The 6,345-nt window shown below is 42.1% G+C and overlaps 1 pseudogene; it reads left to right on the forward strand.

Moving 5' to 3' along the window:
• The first annotated feature begins 482 nt into the window (after positions 1 to 482).
• Positions 483 to 2,418, forward strand: LOC142636143 (pentatricopeptide repeat-containing protein At4g16390, chloroplastic-like; annotated as a pseudogene).
• Positions 2,419 to 6,345: the final 3,927 nt, after the last annotated feature.

Below are 6,345 nucleotides of genomic sequence, written 5' to 3' on the forward strand. Positions count from 1 at the left end.
AAGCTCCTTGGCTCTTCCTCTGACCAACATCGCCACCATCGGTGGTAGTCCCATCTCCAGCTCATCTCTCTCAATCCGAACCAAAACCATTTTTGTGATTTGTGGATTTGTTCCTAAAGTGGGCGTGGTTTTTGCTATGGGTGGGTGTTTGTGAGTTTGTTTCTGGGTCTATTTCAAGGTTCTTGAGGTTGTTCTAGATTTGGTCTTTGTGGGTTTGTTATTTGGTCTAGAGAAAGGGTCTGGCCTCTGGAGAATGAAGAACGAAAGAAAAAGCAAGGAATTGGATACTTTTCCACTCAATTTACTACAATGAATTCGACTTTTACAAATTCGATGTGTTAGTTTCTTAAATAGTATGCAAACAATGCTAAATAACAAAATTGTAAGAAAAATTATGTTATTTTGAAAAACAAATCCCTACAGATGAAATGATGAAACTAAGGCCAATATTTTAACCCAAAAAATAAAAAACGTAAGGCCAATACAGTGAAAAACAAATTGCTTATAAACGGCTCACTTCATAAGGCCTCCTCCCTCAATCTAAATACCCCGAAAGTAAACACAGAGAGAGCAAAGAGAGAGGGAAATGGCTTACCATCTCTGCTCTTCACCTTCCTCTCTCTTCCACGACCGTCAACCTCTCTGCAACTCTCTTTCCTCTCCACCAAAACTTGGTTCCAAAACCTCCACTTTCACCTACTCTTTCAAGCCCACTCTTCTCCCATCTCAACCAAAAACCTTACTTCAAATAACCCATGTTTCTATACAAGACCCAATCCCACAAGAAACCCAAAACTTAAACCCCACAAAGGGCAATGATTCTCAGTACCCAGATGGGAAATCTGGGTCCTCCTCCAAAAACTATATCTGGATCAATCCCAAAAGCTCCAGAGCTTCACAGCTTCGCAAGAATTCCTATGATGCAAGGTATGCTTCTCTTGTGAAAATGGCCAAGTCTTTGAATTCATGTAGTCCAAATGAGGAAGATTTTGTTGAAGTTCTTAGGGGTTTAGGTGATAGAATTTTAAAACAAGATGCTGTGACTGTTATTAATAATATGGTGAATCCAGAAACTGCATACCTTGCACTTAGGTACTTTCAACAAAGGTTGAAACTAAGTAGGGAGGTGATACTTTATAATGTGACTTTGAAGGTGTTTAGAAAGTGTAGGGATTTTGAAAGAGCGGAGAAGCTGTTTGATGAAATGCTTGAGAGAGGAGTTAAGCCTGTTAACACTACGTTTTCGACTATGATTACTTGTGCTAGGCTATGTTCTTTTCCACATAAGGTTGTCGAGTGGTTTGAGAAGATGCCCAGTTTTAGGTGTGTTCCTGATGGTGTTACGTATTTGGCTATGATAGATGCCTATGGACGAGCTGGGAATGTTATATGGCTTTGAGCTTGTACGACAGAGCTAGAACTCAAAAATGGCGTATTGATCCAGTGACATTCTCAACATTGATTAAAATTTATGGAACGTTGGGAAATTTTGACGGGTGCTTGAATGTTTATGAAGAGATGAAAGCTCTTGGTGTGAAGCCTAACTTGGTTATATATAACACTTTGATTGATGCAATTGGAAGAGCTAGGAGGCCTTGGCAAGCTAAGATCATTTACAGAGAGATGAAAAAAAATGGATTTTTGCTGAATTTCGGGACATATGCATCTCTTTTACGGGCTTATGGTAGAGCTCGATATGGTGAAGATGCGCTTAGTGTGTATAAGGAGATGAAGGAGAAGGGGGTGGAGTTGACTGTAGTTCTCTACAACACACTTTTGCCAATGTGTGCTGATCTTGGCTATGTTGATGAGGCTGTTGAGATTGTTGAAGATATGAAAAAGTTCTGGACCTGCAAGCCTGACAGTTGGTCTTTTTCATCCTTGATTACCGTATATTCCTGAAGTGGTAAAGTCTCAGAGGCTGAGGTGACATTGAATGAAATGTTTGAAGCAGGTTATGAGCCAAACATCTTTGTTCTGACATCACTCACACAATGTTATGGGAAAGCTCAACGTACTGATGATGTTGTGAGGACATTCCATCGACTCTTGGAGTTGGGAATTACTCCAGATGAACTCTTCTGCTGTTGTCTTTTGAATGTCATGGCCTAAACACCAAAGGAAGAACTTAGTAAGCTTACTGATTTTTTAAACCTATATTTCTGCCAAAGCTTGCCCATCAATCCTTCTTGAGCAGAAAGCTTATTTGGAGAAAGTTTTTGAGATTCCTTTTGAAGGGAGGTGTTGGAAGAAGCTTGTTAATTTGGACACTCTTTATGCCTATTGTGGTGGACCTGTCCCTACTGAAGAAACCCGACAATTAGACCGTTTTTCGAGGATTCGTAAGTGACTTTCTTTCATTCATCATGCTCCTTTGCTTTAGCTTGGACCTATGCACTTTCTAACGTACACGTTGGTTTTTGAGATGGAGCTGTCGAAGAACAATCAAGCAGCAAAGAACAAGGAGGAGGAGATCAGGAAGGCCGCAACGGCCATGCGAACCCAAGGTGGGGGATCGTCAACCCAATCCCAAGGTGGGGGCTCGTCGACTCAAGCTACTCACGCCTCCAAGAATAGGAGGTATACTTCTGATGTTCAATCGTCGGGTAAGGGCGCTGGTGGTTCGAATACTCGTCCGGAGGTACGCGAAGGAGCTGCTGGCCCTCCTCATCATGGAGTGGGGAAGGGTCTCATGACCTTTCAAGGACCCATCGTTCCTCCTCCCCTTCCTTTGTTGGTGAAGGACAAGGAGTACGCCATAGATACCGCCCACTCCATCGTTCGAGACGTTGACTTGGACGAGTGCTCTGAGCATGAGACCGACCCTTTGGGTGACTCTGGTCTTCACGACATAATGAGGGTAAGCTCATTTATTCGTCCCTTAGCTATTTAGTCTTCCGTTTGTATTGATCGTCCCTTTTTGTTAAACGTCTCCTTACCTTGATCGTTCCTTCTTACTCAGGGCTTGGTGAGGATGCACGCTTTGCAAGTCCATTGCGCGTCCAGGGAAGCGTTGATCAAACGCCTGAACGAACACATTGGGTACGAAGCAGATGCCAAGTAGTAATTCAAGGAATCTTCTCGCATCCTTTTCCAGGAGGTGGTTGATCTGAAAGCCAAACTGAGTGGGATGACTCACAAGGTTGACGAACTGGCGAAGGAGAACTCTCTTCTGAAGTCTGAGGTGGGTGCGCTTCATGAGCATATGGGAAAGGTGAAGGAGGAGGCCATTAAGGAGTATCAGGGAACTCAACCCTTCTTCAATGATATTTGATTGTTCCAAACTTCAACCCCATTATCTTTTCTTTTCTTTAATCTCTTTTGTTATGTAAGTTCTTCTTAAACCCTCTTCTACACTAGACTTAAGTTCTCCCTACCATATCAAGTGGTATCAAAGCAAGAGATCCTACATTTCGGCCACAAATTTCATATTTTAGTCAAAAGGTTGCAATTTTAAGCAATGATTGGTCATGGGAGAGGTTGTGGGATTAGAGGAAACCAAGGCCAGCAAGCATACATGGCTAAGTGAGATAAGAAGTATGATGAAAGATTTTTCATGAGTTGTATAAGTTCTTTTAACAACAGGAACCAGCGAGAACTTCAGATATCATTGAAGTAGGGTTGGGTTCCCTAATACTCCTTAATGGCCTCCTCCTTCACCTTTCCCATATGCTCATGGAGCGCAACCACCTCAGACTTCAGAAGAGAGTTCTCCTTCACCAGTTCGTCAACCTTGTGAGTTATCCCGCTCGGTTTGGCTTTCAGATCAACCACTTCTTGGAAAAGGATGCGAGAAGATTCCTTGAATTTCTGCTTGGCATTTTCTTCATACCCTATGCGTTTGATCAACGCTTCCCTGGACGCGCAACGGACTTGCAAAGCGCGCATCCTCACCAAGCCCTGAATAAGAAGTAACAATCAAGGTAAGGAGACGATCAACAAAAAGGGATGATCAATACAAACGGACGACTAAATAGCTAATGGACGAATAAATGAGCTTACCCTCATCATGTCGTGAAGACCAGAGTCACCCAAAGGGTCGGTCTCATGCTCAGAGCACTCGTACAAGTCAGCGTCCCGGACGATGGAGCGGGCGATGTCTACGGCGTACTCCTTGTCCTTCACCAACAAGGGAAGGGGAGGAGGAACGATGGGTCCCTGGAAGGTCATGAGACCCTTCCCCACTCCATGACGAGAAGGGTCAGCAGCTCCTTCGCGTACCTCTAGACGAGTATTCGAACCACCAGCGCCCTTACCCGATGATTGAACGTCAAAAGTATACCTCCTCTTCTTGGAGGCGTGAGCGGCTTGAGTCGACGAGCCATCACCTTAGGATTGGGCCGACGATCCCCCACCTTGGGTTTGCATGGCCGCTGTAGCCTTCCTGATCTCCTCCTCTTTGTTCTTCGCTGCTTAATTGTTCTTCGACAACTCCATCTCTAAAACTGACACGTACGTTAGAAAGTGCATGGGTCCAAGCTAAAGCAAAGGAGCATGATGAATGAAAGAAAGTCACTTACGAATCCTCGAAAAACGGTCTAATTGTCGGGTTTCTTCAGTAGGGACAGGTCCACCACAATAGGCATAAAGAGTGTCCAAATTAAGAAAGCTTCTTCCAACACCTCCCTTCAAAAGGAATCTCAAAAACTTTCTCCAAATAAGCTTTCTGCTCAGGAAGGATCGACGGGAAAGCTCCTCGGCTTTTCATTTAAATACTCAGACTGATTTAGGTGCCAGGTTACTGGTTTTTCAGTCCAACTGGCGGAGTTGGTCTGGGTTTAATAACTATGCACTCAAGGGAGGCCGAGTAGTACAAATTTTCCCATATTTTTTAGGTCTTATTTTGTGAAACATTAATTGTAGTTGATGCATTTAAGTTAGCCAAAAATCTTGTAAGTTGTAGGTCAATTGACACCTCCAAGGGCGAAAATGGGCAATTAACCATAATTTCTCAACAATATAGTTAGTAGGTACTGTTTTGAAAGTATATATTTTACTGACATCTCGACTCTTAGAGAGTTAATTTTGGGCTTATAAATCGAGTCTCAAAAATTCGGTTTCCATGATCTGATTTGGTCTGATGTGGCGCTTTTCCATGTGGCGTCCACCTAGAAATCTAGTCTTAGAGACTCGATTTATATATCGACTCTTAAATACTTGATTTGTATGTGACGTGTACAACATGTGGAAGCTAGCTGATATGATCTGTGGAGCCACCTGGAAACTGAGTCTCTGAGACTCGATTTCTAATAGGGTTTTTTTCAAAAATAAACCAAGTCTAACGCCTCTCTCACTCTCGCACAGACCTCTCACGCCTATCTTCACTCTCTGTCACTCTCTGTCACTCTCCCTCTCACGCCTCTCTCCACTCTCTGTCACTCACCCTCTCACTCTCCTTCTCACGCCTCTCTCACACCCTCTCCACCTTCTTACACTCGCGCCTCTCCACCCTCACACACCCTCTCACTCTTGCGCCTCTCTCACTCTCACTCGCCCTCTCCATTCTCACTCACTCAGTCTCCACTCTCAAGCACCCTCTCCACTCTCACTTAGTTCTCTCAGGTATGATTTTCTTAATTGTGTGATTTTTTCATGTGGGTTTATGGTTTTTGTTCCAAAATTATGATTGATTTGATTGTTTCGTGTGGTACTCTGTTTGGTTCCCAAGAAAATGCAAGAATTTTTTTTTTTATTTGTTAATTTAACATGAGGAATTTTCTATTTGTTAATTTTCCATTTGGTACTCTGATTGATTTGATTGTGCTGAGATTGTCGTGTTTGAGAAAATTTAACATGAGGAAACTAAGAGGCCTGAGGAAGGAGGAAACTTTGCCACACATTGAATCCAAATCAGTCTGAGGTATCCAAGTCTGTAATAAGTTAATAACAGTAACAAATAGAAAGAGAAATAAATTTGACTGTTGATTGGTTTAGATCTTACTTTAAAACAGGTTTGAACATGCAAATTGTATCACATTTCAGTGTGAGATTTTAGCAGTCTCTACTCATAGGGCTAGATTTGTAGACAATTATGTGTGCGTTTGATTATTTGGGTTGTGGACCTATCTGATTTAAGTATTTATGAATATTGAATGAAAAACAAATTATATTTGCCTATGCACATGCTTAGTAAGAAATCAGAACACAGAAAGGTTTACACTTTTTTTTTTGAGCTTATTCAAGATCAAATATTTGTTAGAGTAAATTGATGCATTTTAAAATGTGTTAACAAGCACAAAAACTGCATGAAGTTCATTGTGTGTGCGTGTGTGGATTTGCAATGGAAAGAATGAAGCAATTTGAAAATAGGTAGTAATTACAAATGAATTCCACCAAAAACTAATT

Source organism: Castanea sativa, chromosome 5, assembly GCF_040712315.1.
Source record: "Castanea sativa cultivar Marrone di Chiusa Pesio chromosome 5, ASM4071231v1".
NCBI lineage: Eukaryota > Viridiplantae > Streptophyta > Magnoliopsida > Fagales > Fagaceae > Castanea > Castanea sativa.